Source organism: Saccostrea cucullata, unplaced genomic scaffold (assembly GCF_032062105.1).
Source record: "Saccostrea cucullata isolate Sc308-1 unplaced genomic scaffold, CSIRO_AGI_Scuc_v1 ctg1476, whole genome shotgun sequence".
NCBI classification, from domain to species: domain Eukaryota; kingdom Metazoa; phylum Mollusca; class Bivalvia; order Ostreida; family Ostreidae; genus Saccostrea; species Saccostrea cuccullata.
The window spans coordinates 45716-59342 of NW_026938850.1; positions in this window are offsets into that span (position 1 = coordinate 45716).

The following is a 13627-nucleotide window of genomic DNA, read 5'->3' on the forward strand; positions in this document are numbered from 1 at the left end:
CTTATTTTCCAAGATTGAACTATTTTTCACACTCATTGAAAAACATGCGCTTTTTTATATGCCGACATGACCATGACATTGAAATCGCATTATCCTGATATGTCCTCAATTAAATCAGGTGTAGATTCAGGACCAAGAAAATCATGAATTCTTTCAACACTTTGCTCTTTGCTTCAGATACTGTCATTCATATAAGAAATAATTAGAAATAATTCAATCTCAGTTACACAGGTGGTATAAATGAGTTAATATATCAGAAAATAGATGAGAGAGACGAATCAAAAAAGACTAGGACGGTAACAAACCTGCCTAGGTTTTTTTGTTTTTGTTTTTTGTTTTGTCTCTTTTGTTTGTTTGTTTTTTGTCTGTTTTGTTTGTTTGTTTTTTTTTGTCTCTTTAAAATGTTTGTTTTTTTCTTTGTACTTTTCAATGATAATATTACCTTTTCTTGGTGCCATATCGTCATTGTGTTGAACAAATTTATATGCTTTTACATTTATGGATATACATTTATTGATTATGAACTTCTTCAATCATGAATCAATGACATTTTTGTCCAACGATATTTAAATCCTTTGTACACAATTTCTTTTACTGAGCGTGCATATTGTTTGCATGATATTTAAGGAAACATTTTAATATCTAAAAGTCTTTTGATAGTGCTATGATTTCATGGAAACTGCCCAACAAACATAAATAACGGGTGTACAAAAGGTAAAGATTGTAACTTCGAGACTTTGCAATAAAGTATTTTTACTGTTTTTATATCTTAAAATATCTCTATGAGGATAATTCCACAAAATACTGCAATAAACAAACAATAAAACATTCTCAGTTATCTACAACCTATGGATATAAACAATTCAAGGTGTATATTTATTATTACTTGATATTCATGTATTTGATAAATGCAACATTAACATAACTCTTAAACAAAACTGTAAACACGACTACATGAACAAATTTTGAGAATCTCTTGATATTAAAATTTTGATTTATTTAAATTACGGTGTTAATATATGGTTCGATTTTCATTCTGATTAGAAATGATGTCTTTTAAGAATAAATTAATAAAGCTTAAACCAAAAATATGTTTTAATTTTTTTTTTTTTTTTTTTTTTTTTTTTTTGCAAAATATATTCTGAATATTCATATATAAAACAGAAATCAACAAATTTTTAATAATATTTGAGTCTCATATTTAGAGAGTCTTTCTTGTAAAATGAGGATACCTTAAATGTTGTTTCAACGTCCATGCAATAAGCAAGATTAGTGTGTGACTGGGATATCTCAGGAGTTGATCATTGAAAATGATAATCCTTCCATTCTTATAAAGCTACTACCTTTGGAATACTTTTGTCCTTTGTACTTAAAGGCAATTTCAGCAGCATCTAGAAGCATTTTAGTATCTATTTAGACATTTCCATGTATGCACACATAATATTTAGTAGCTCGGTGCTTCATTACGTTCAATGACTTTCCCATTCTTGGCTTAATTTTTACGTGTTGATAATTTATAAATTGTTATAAAACAGTAATATACCCTCTAATTTAATTCAAAATTTCGTCAAGTAACGTTTCATGAATACTGTAGCGACTGGCAAAATATCATTAGGCATTTTGCGCTACAACATTGCAATTCTTAATATCAATAACATGTCTTTGTGAAGTGATTGATTGATTGAATATTGTTTAACGCCGAGTCGGCAATTTTTCAGTCATGTTTCGGCGGACCATTAGTTTAAATCGGTTTTTGAAAGTTTTTGGTTTCTCTGGCGGCCCCCAGTGAGCCTACTCTTTTTCGAACTCCAGAGAAACGCTCTTTCTAATGTGAACGTGATAAAACAAAGCATGCACCGTAAAGCATGTTTTATCAAACTGAAATAGCTGTATATTTTTTAAGTATCACCGGAAATTAAAACACCAAATCTTTGTATATTTTTTGGAAAATAGGTACAGTTTTTATTTATGGAGTTTAACCGGTTTCATTGAAATAGCGCGCTCACAGTAGGACTTATCCGCGAATTTTTTATACAACCCTCGTATGTACAGTCTATTGTCGGAAGAGAAAAAAAAATAATGTTAAATATTGCCACGGTAGACTAAACAATCATGTTATCAAATTTGTCAGACAAAACAATGGGGAATGTTTTTATTCGGTTTATAACATTTTACTCTTGGCGCAAAGGAAAAAAATATGAAAAGGAAAACAGTATTATACTAAATGTCTTTAGAACTAACCAAATTAGTTAAAATTCGCAAATAGTTGGACTGATAAAAACTAGGCGAACATCTTTTCAACGACATAAAAATTAACAACCACGTTATTTTACAGCTACTTACAGTATGTGGCCATAAGTGAGTCATAATTGCATTTTTACGCTATATTTTTCATTGAAAACCAATTTTTATAAAACCTTGCTTTGTAGTCAATTTTAGATTAATTTTTGTGATTTTTTCACTTAATTATGCAAAATTATTCAAATTTTCTTGCTTTAAAATGATAATAAAAATGATACACAAATCATTAGGAATAAATTAAAAAATTGTCAAGAGAAAAATTTCTAACCTCAAATTACTAAGATTTCTTAACTAATTGAGGTCTTAAAATTTCTATTTTGCACTTGACCTGTGATTTCACTCTCATGCCTAAAGATAAAATCATTTTGAAATAATATGAAAAAACTACACAGAATTCTGCATTTTATGGTGTTTTAGTCATAAAAAATGAGCAACAAATAAAACTGGAATAGTATTTTAGAAAAATGCATTTTTAGTTAAATATACAGTGGAAAAATAAAATTATGACTCACTTATGGCCAGGTACTGTAAGTGCCTTTTTTAAATCTTATTAATCCTTGCATTTTACAATGTTTCCTAATACTATTACAATTTCAGTTTTTCTACAGCGTGCATCACATGTTAGGTAATCATGCCCAGCCATCCAATAAATAATACCTTCTATATCTTTTTTGTACGTGCAACATTTAGTGTTGTTTAAAAAAAATGTTGATATCTCGCATTATTGCAATGGAAAACAGCTTAGATTAATATGTGATCAACATACTTACTTTTTCCAATTCTTCTACATCCTATAATGATAAAGATAAATATAAAAACAACAAATAACAGAAATAAGTGTACAAAAATTATGGGACAAAAGAAAGGAGATTTTTCATTAAAAATACCTATTCCCTATGTAATAAGAAGTAAAAATACAAAACAAACAAATCAAATAGAGCTTCTGTAAAGAAAGTATTGTATCAAATACGTTGTTTAAAAACTTGTTTATCCTCATACACGGACTATCCAGTGAATATTTTAAAAGTTTAAAAAACCCCCACATCCTACCACCACCCCATCCTCTTCCAATACAATCCAAAGAAGTAAAGAGAGGAAATAATTTAATGCTCTGTCAAATCTAGTTGTTTGTAAGATGGTTTATCCTCACGCAGAAACCGGCCAGTGTATATCGTCAGGATTAACAATCCACACCAACTACTCCCTTGTTTTGAATATGAATATTTAACACTTTCAGACAGACATTACAAAGAGTTAATAACTGAACAGCCTAGTATACATTGGTGAGTCCTCATATTTTCAGTTTTGAAAAAAAAAATGTACATCACTGCACCGATGTTTATTTTGCTGAAATTTACAAAAAATTCTGTCACAATAAATGCACTGATAATGAAATAATTAATTTATTGTGTTTGTAGCATGATTGATAAAAAGTGGTCTTAATGCATTTAAATTCTTCTACCCCCTTTTTTGTCCGACAAATATCTCTGAGTTATTTTAGATAAATAACAAATAAGAAGTTTCAAATGAGAAGGACAGAATTGAAAAATGCAAGTTTTAGCATTAAATAAAGCTTAATGAATTTCAAATCTAAACAAAAATGAAGTCCAGAATGAATTAAAAGTAAAATCTGAACTTCCGGCGATTCCCTATGGATTTATCTTTTTAAACATGTAATTGACTTGATAATTTGCAAAGGCAAAAATGGTAGAAAAGTCAAGATTGGCTTTGAATTTCTTAAATTTTTGTTAATGGGAGATTTTTTTTTAAAGTTCACAATTTGAAGTTTATAGTTAAAATTTTTATTTATTATAATAAAAATTCTACCATCTAAGTAAACTATAGCTTACATCTTAAATATTATACTATTGTCTTCTATAATGCTAGTGTATTTTACACGTATATGGTTTTTTTTGCTAAGGAAAATCAAACCCTGCCTTGTTCAAACGCAATATTTTAACCTTTTATTCCAGTACATGTACATATGTAAGTCCATTGGTGGAAGAAAAAATATAGTTTAATATTGCCACGGTAGAGTAAACAAGCATGTTACGAATCTTTCACACAATACAATTGGAATGCTTTTATTTGGTTTATAACATTTGGTTCATAACATTTTACTCCAAGGGCTTGGCTATGGCCAAGAATTTGGAAAAGAAAGCAATATTATACAAAATGACTTAAAATCAACCAAATTACCTTAACTCGGAAATAGTTAACTAAAATTTGGGACTAGACGAACTCTTTTTCAACGACATATACTTGAAAAACCACCTTATTTTACAGCTGCTCAGTTGCTATTTGTTATTCTTTTTAATCCTTGCGTGTTCCAAAATATCATAAAACTACTACAATTTTAATTTTTCTACAGCGTCTATCACATTTTTAAAGAAATGATGCCCGTTTTGGTAAATGTTCAGGATAACTTCCAGGGTCAGAAATGTTGTTTAAGAAAGAAAAGATGAGGTTTTTATATTTCAAACAACATTTGGAGACCGAGGTGTTTATTCTGCATCATTCACGACAACAAGGACTTTATCTTTATTCTACCATGTTTAATAAAATCACTTAAATACTGCTGATCGTTTCCTCTTTAGAGAAACGAATAAGGTCACCATGTCTCGATTACGATGTTCCATTTAACACCAAAGGGGAAATTTGTTTGTTTCCCCGTGAAAAAGCAGACGATTTAAAATTTTTTTTGTTGCATTAAGTTTTATTTTTAAATTACATATTTCTGTTTTACTGCTCTATTTGGACTAAAATCAGGTTGTTTAAATTTAAATGTGTAGGGAGATCTATTGAATAGCCCCGCTTAGCTATGGAACAGTCATGGGCACCTTTGTGTAATCCACAGTGTTTATACTGCAAAAGACGACACATATCGAAGTGGTCTACACAAGTATTTCTTTCTACAGCCAAACATGCATTTGAATTGCTTAGGTTTGATACGTCTTTCTAATTTTTTGAATGAAGTTAGTGATTTATTGAAGAATAATGTCCGCGGTATTTCTTTGATCTCGGCAATAATCAAGGTAGAATAGTAATCATGCCCATCCATCAAATAAATAACACATTCTATATCTTTCTAAATTTTTGTACAAATAACATTCAGTGATATTTTGAAAAAAAATAATATTGTTGCTCTTTTGCATTTTTTCAGAGGAAACCCAGCTTGGATTAATATGTGATCAAAATACTTACTCTTATGAATTCTTCCTTTTGTTCTTCCATTTCCTATAATCATAAAGAGAAAGAAATAAACAAGAAATAGCAGAAATAAGTGTACAAAAAATAATGGGACATAAAAAAGTTCATATCATTAAAAATACCTACATGTATTTCCTATATAATAAGAAGTAAAAATACAAAACAATAAAATCAAATAAGAGCTGCTGCAAGGAAAGTATTATATTAACTAAATTGTATAAAATCTTGTTTATCCTCACACACAGACTACCCAGTGAATATCTTCAGCTTTAACAAACCACATGTTACCAGCACGAACCCCCCCCCCCCCCCCCTCAAACCCCATTTTAAAGCTCTATACTGTAGATCACTAAATATTTTTATTTTCGCGAGATAGTCATTGACTCTTGATTAGCATGACAAAATTTTCACGAATTGTGGTTATTGCTCTATATAATCGTAAGGAATACTATTATACGCGAGAAATAAATTTTCGCGAGCACACTGTCTCGCATAATTATGCGAAAATAAAGTTCTCGCGAATAAAAAGTGATTTACAGTAATACTTTGTTGATTAATCTTTACAAATCTCAGAGATCAAAAAGACGTCAACTGCTTAATAGCCTTTGTTATGAGTGTGCACATAGTATTGTAAAAAGTACATTATTGTACAGATGTTCATTTATTCTAAACCTACGAGAAAATTCGTCACAGAAAGATCATTGATAATGAAAAACATTTTTGTTAATAACGCTTGATGTTTGCGGAGACCAATGTTTGCTCTGCTCCAATTTCGAATTGTTTTATGGACTTTGAGATTGAATACTGTTCGTTATCTCTATGTCCTTCTTGTAATATTGTTTTCCAGGACTATTGAAATACCAAATAAATTGTTTTATTTGCTCCGGTGTTGTAGTGCACTACCACGGTAACACAAACTATCAAAATCGCCATTTCATGTAAAATAACTTAATTTACAATATTTTTCTGAGCCACATTTAATAACATCGATTCACAAATATCATGAAACATTTTTAAAACGCTTTCTAACAGTGCACATAGTAGTTCTATTCTTTGAAAACGTTCATCAACCCAATGAAATCCAGTAAACAACATCCTCATTATCATTCTAGATAATTGTTCCTGCAACATTCATTGTTGATTTGAAAGAAAACACTTCGGTTATCTCTCATAATCAATTATCGTAATCGTGATTTCAATTAAAATACACATGTTTTTATAGTTTGATATCTCAGGCAGTGATTCTCATGAAATAAACACAATATAAAAATATATGTTTAAATGCGAACAGATGACGCATATCATGACAGATGGTAGCTTATAACAGATAGCAATAAGTAACCCATGTAGCTCAAATGATGCAAAAATAAAATTGATTTTAAGTATAAAAGAATACGCTTTGCATATTTGAATTTGAAATAAAAAGAACTCACCCATATTTGACGTTCCTCTTCCTGTCATAAGAAGATAGTACTTAAATAAGTTGCAATGATAAATCTACTAGAGTTTTTTTGTTAGTGTATTTTGATTTTTTTAATAACACCCCATTGCGCTGCACTTTTTAAACTGTAGGTCCTACATTATATATATATATATATATATATATATATATATATATATATATATATATATATATATATATATATATATATATATATATATATAATATCTCAACCTACGGGATCTGTCTTCTATTAGTGCAGGAACAGCGCGTTATACCGCTCGGCTATCTAGGCAAGTTAAAAAATAAATAAAATTAATTTCATCACAACATGTATTGGTAACGACCCTCTTAAAACTAATGTCCAAATAACTGTATCTCATTTCCATTCTCAATGACCGTGTAGCGTAGGGCAGCGTTGTGACAATTCCATCGGCATGAAAGCAAGTTTTTGAGTTTCCCAAGATAGCCGAGCGGTCTAAATCGCTGTTCCTGCACTGCTAGGAGACAGATTCTGTAGGTGAGAGAGTGAAACCCCGGGCTGGGGTGGAAGTTTCCTTGTAAAATCGATTTTCTCAGTGCTATATATATATATATATATATATATATATATATATATATATATATATATATATATATATATATATATATAATAACATGAATTTATCTTAAAGCATTGGAGCTACAAAGGGACAAGGGATGTATAGGATACTGCTGGAACGATAAGCGTATTCGTGATGTACATCAAATGTGCAAGGGCATGTAAACTACTATGATAATTTGTTTGATATGAAATATAGAATATTTATTGCTTATATGGAAAACATTTTGAAATTTGATGGGAGCTGACCCTGGTCTGCAACACATTATTTTCATTTATAACATAATTTAATCGAAGTGGAAATTTTAAGCTTTTGTGAAAGGTAGAGAAAATAAACATCTTTCAATGTGTATCAATTTTTTTCCTTCAAAAACAAGCGTATGCCCTTGCACTATCCTCATTTCCTTTATTCAGCTTAACAATTCTATTTTTTTACAAATCACGTGACACACAGCTTATATAAACGCGAAGTAATTAGCACTATGTACGACCAAGTACTCTCCATTAGGATAGCATTATTAAAGTTTCTACACGTATTCAGTTACTTTGTTAAAACGTTTTATATTTTCCATATCGGTCCTTAACATAACTGAGATACTCTTCAGCTGTACGTACTTAACAAATAAGTATACTTAATTCAATATTTAATCAATCTCAATGGGCATTGTTATATTTAAAAAAGAAGGAATGACATCGGGCTAGTGAGTTTACTTCCGGAATTAGTACAAACGAAATTTCATCTTTGACTTTCATGAAAAACTTAATTATGTCTTCTATCGCTTTGTCTTGATAAACAAAATATCATTACAAATAAAAACAAGAAAACATTTGATTATGTAACCATCAATTGTCGCCCGGGAAATGAATAAAGTAAACAATGGAAATTAGTCTTGGTCATCAAACCGCTTTGATATGTGCGAAAGACATGCGTCTATATGACAAAGACGAGAGTCGAGAAAATATTTTGATCGGATGAGTCTACAAAGCGATACCCTTTTAAACTTTATCAATTCCTTTAGTAAATGTTGGCTGCTTAAAATATATATTGAAACCTAATACATCTATCACCGATTTTCAAAAATGCATTTCACTTTATGAATATAACACGAACTGTGTATAGTACGTTTTTAATGCAATAAGAAAAATTCGATGTTCTAAAACATTGACCTGTAGTTTTTTCGATAATAAATGATAAGCAACTTTATATATTAAATATGAAGAATATGTATAATTTTACAGGTTCACTTTATGGAAGAAAATATATTGTGTATCTCATAATTTATAGAGGGAAAGAACTTTTTTTTTTAAATGTTTAGAAAACATTTAATTCTGAATATCTTCCCCTACCCAATACAATACACCAACACTTAAACATATATATATAGTGCAGCCAAGTCCTCCGGGCTGCAATAAATAAAACTTATTTAATTGCTCAGAGTCTTACTCACTTTCAAAAACTGTGCTACATGTATAATAACTATGATATACATATGTATATGTAAATCTACTACATTTCAATTCATGTAAATGTGATTTACATGTATGTATATGTAAAATAACAGGAATTGTTTTAGGATGTATGTTATGTAGTAAACGTGATCTAACGAAAAACACAGCTAATAATGAACATTGGCTATTGGAAAATTCCCGTACGTATAAACTTAACTTACAGAAAAAATTATAGTTTTTGAAGAATTACGTATGCACGATTAAATCAATAGTATCTTTTTGCTTATAAAAATGTACAGTGTGTTTAGAATATATTTCACACATCTGAAGACAGATAGATAAATAACAACTAAGGCTACATATATACATTTTATATATCATTTGAATCAGCATATGTTCAAAATTATTATCTTGAGTCAGAAGTATCCAACATTCCCCATTTCAGTTACTATGGCAACCAATCTAAAAATGTTCCTCTCTCAAGTGTTTTCCCGACATTGTTCTCAATAACTTAAGAGACTTGGGCTCATATAGTTCTGATCACTATTTTGTAAGTTTCATAGAATACTTAGACATATTTCTTGCTTTATATCTGGCTTTTGAGAACCCTTAAAGTACATATCAATTCCTTATTTAAAGTGACATTTAAATAAATGTGTCGTTTCAGAACTACCAGTATGTGTTGGTGTCCACTTCTTTCGCTCTTCCTTTCAATCAATCTTGCAAACTTTAACCGGCTCTGAACGTCAATACGAAAATTGCGAAATAATAACTGGAGCAAAAATATTTTTCGTCACTTTTCGTGATAAAGGTAAATGGATTTTTACATCTTATTTTCTACAGGTGCAGGCACGTAGCAACAGGGAAAATTTTTCTCTGGTTGCTCCCCCCTTTTAAAAACGATGCTGGTGCCTGAAGTGTACATGCAATTTTTTTTTTTTTTTGTTTATCACAGACATTGTTTTAAAATTGCAAGGTTTAAAGCTTAACGTAGTATCCATTTTTAAAAAAATGGTAGGAATTATAAAAATGCCCACTTGTTTATATCATTTATTTATAGTTTGGGGGAGGGGGGGAAGACCTAGTAAATATATATGCTTTTTTTAATGGAAATTTTCTTCATTTCAATAAATAATTATGAAAAGAAGTGATTAACAAGAGGCCCCTGGGCCACATCGCTCACCTGAGCACTAAGGGTAGGGAAAAAATAGAAAATGGCTTTTTAATGTAAAGTTTAAATCAAAAAGAGGGCCCATGACCAATATTGGATTTGCTATTTTTTAGAAAATGATTTTTAAAGAATTTTCCCCAATATATATCTTTAAAAACTTTGGTCGGCCATTTTGGCCCCGCCCTACCCCTGGGGGTCATGATTTAATAAAATTTGAATCTACACTACTTGACATGCTTCCATATAAATATAATGAATTATGGCTTTGTCATTCTTGAGAAGAAAATTTTTTAAAAAATTTTACTATGTATTTCTATGTCAAACTTAGGTCGGCCATTTTTGGCCCCCCCCCTACCCCCGGGTTTATGATTTGAACAAACTTGAGTCTATACTACCTGAGCATGCTTCCATATAAATATAATAAATTATGGCTTTGTCATTTTTGGGAAAAAGATTTTTATAAAATATTCCTATATATTTCTATGTAAATTTTTGGGTTTGGGCCCTTTTTGGCCCCCCCCCACCCCCGGGGGGATGATTTGAACAAACTTGAATTACACTACCTGAGCATGCTTTCATATAAATATGATGAATTATGGGCTTGTCATTCCTGAGAAGATTTTAAAAGATTTATTTTCCTATATATTTCAATGTAAAATTTTGGAGGCCATTTTGGCCCTGCCCTACCACCGGGGATCATGATTTGAACAAATTTGAATCTACACTGCCTGAGCAGCTTCCATATAAATATGATGAATTATGGCTTTGTCATTCTAGAGAAGAAAATTTTTTAAAAAATTTTCCTATATATTTCTATGTAAAACTTTGGTTGGCCATTGTTGGCCCCGCCCTACCCCCCGGGGGTCATGATTTGAACTAATTTGAATCTTCACTACCTGAGCATGCTTCCATATAAATATGATGAATTATGGGCTTGTTATTCCTGAGAAGATTTTAAAAGATTTATTTTCCTATATATTTCAATGCAAAATTTTGGTAGGCCATTTTGGCCCTGTCCTACCACCGGGGATCATGATTTGAACAAATTTGAATCTACACTGCCTGAGCATGCTTCCATATAAATATGATGAATTATGGCTTTGTCATTCTAGAGAAGAAGATTTTTGAAAAAACTTGAATCTATACTACCTGAGGATGTTTCCCCATAAGTTTCATCTTTCCTGGCACAGTGGTTCTTGAGAAGATTTTTCAAATATGCCACCAAATTTTCATTAATTCCCAATTATCTCCCCTTGAATAAGGTGTGGCCCTTCATTTGAACAAACATGAATCCCCTTCAACCAAGGATACTTTGTGGCAATTTTGGTTGAAATTGGCCCAGCGGTTCTTGAGAAGAAGTCGAAAACGTGAAAAGTTTACAGACAGACGGACAGACGGACAGACGGACAGACAAAATGTGATCAGAAAAGCTCACTTGAACTTTCAGCTCAGGTGAGCTAAAAAGTAATCAAAATTAGGTTATTTTTACAACTTGGAGACTTGGTTTATGCAAGGTCATGAAATTGAAAATAATTCAATGTAATTTAGAAAGATAATTTTGTTTCCAAACCAATTTCTTTTTCACTCTTTGTCAGTTTATGGTATAATGTATACATTTTTCAATTTTAATCAGGTAAAATCAGAAGCTATTCTTTACAATTTTCGTCATGTTTTCCTACTTTCAGTTTAAAGAAAACGATCTATATAGATCCTGATTTTGTTGATAAAAATCTTTTATTTACAAATTTCATCTCTTAATAACACTTTGTCCCCCCTTGTTTAATCCATATTATATTATTTCAAGGAATTTTGTATCCCTTTACTGCCCCAGGTATTTACCTAGTCAACTGTGTCCGTTTGTTTTCTTGTTTTGTATATTTGTTTAATGGACGTTGAGTTTGAATACTGTTCGTTATTTCCATATCCTTATTTTAACCACCGAACATGTATCTCTGCTGGTGGACAATTTCCCCCGGGGAAATTGTGTTGGAATTATACAGGAGTGCAAATAATAACGAAATGATACTGGCAGGCGCGTCGCCCAGATAAAAAGGCGTCATCCTATAGCTAAAGGGACACAGATTCAAGGAGTTCATTTGGTGTCCCTCGGATTATCCTCAGGGATATTAAACATATGTCAATGGCAGTTTCAATTCCCAGTTTTGGTATAAAACCAAAAATATATACCAAATTGAAAGAGTGTAAAGTTTCATTACAAATATTTGGATGACCTTTTTGCATAATGTTTTCATTTTAAAAAGTTCTGTACGAAACTGTAAAACCTGTGCATTTTATAACTGACACTTCTTTCACCAGTAATCTTACTGGACAAGCTTTATCCCAAAACTTGGGAAAATCTGAACGCAAATCTTCTAATGTTGTTATGGAATAAAGTTTTGGTATTTATTTATGTCGGTGAAACCAAGGGATCGCTTAACAAAAAATATAGGTATCATTTCAAATAAATCATGGTGGTCAGCAGCTTTTATATAAACATTTTAATTCACCTGATCATTCTTTTTTATCAAAAAAGTTAGAATTCTGGAAAAGATTTATCACCACACAAATAGTCCTTTTTTGAGTACCCCTTTTCCGACAACGTGAAGAATTTTGGGATTAGGAAACTGGGGACAGCCTTTCCCATGGATGTAATGAAAATTTTGATAGTGTAGGAAATCTAACAAGCCCACAGTGTAAAAAGAAAATGTGATGGGACTTTTTAACAATACTCAAGAGTAAGGTAGTATGGACATGTTGACAAAAAACCCTGCAAACAGAGTCTTTTTTATTCATTACTCCCTTTATGAAATAACAGTTAGGTCTACATCATATTCAACCCAAAACTTTACTCTGTCCCTTTGAAACTTTTAAAAGCTTTTAAAAAGACCAAGGAACATCCAAATTTAGTTTCCCACACCTGAATATAGGCTCGGTTCTGTGATTATGGATATTGCACATCATAGGCTTTTTAAACCCGCACGTTTCACGGAAGAAAATGCAGCTAAAACAATCCGTCTTTTCCTTAAACTTCAATATGCCAATAAAGGAATTGACGCAGAAATATTAGTAATATTCTTAATCACAAAAGGGTCCAGTTTTAATTCCCCCATATTTCAAGTTAAAGACTACGCCTTGTATTTCCTACAAATATACATCGACCATTGCTTCCAAACTTTTCAATTACAAAAATACTTTACATGGCCGGAATCACTATCTAAAAAAAATCCCCTTTCGTGTTCATGTTCTTCTTCGCCCATAACTATAGTCCTGCTGGACACGTTATTACAGGTGACGTAAATATAGTTCGTAATGAGGACCAGATCACTTATTTTTAAAAAGGGCCAAAAATAGGGAACCCCATCCTTCAACTGCGTCAGAATTTCATAAATATTATGGATTCTGTTGAAAATTACGCCAGAGATGGGCTAAAATGAAAAAAAAGACATTGAACCCG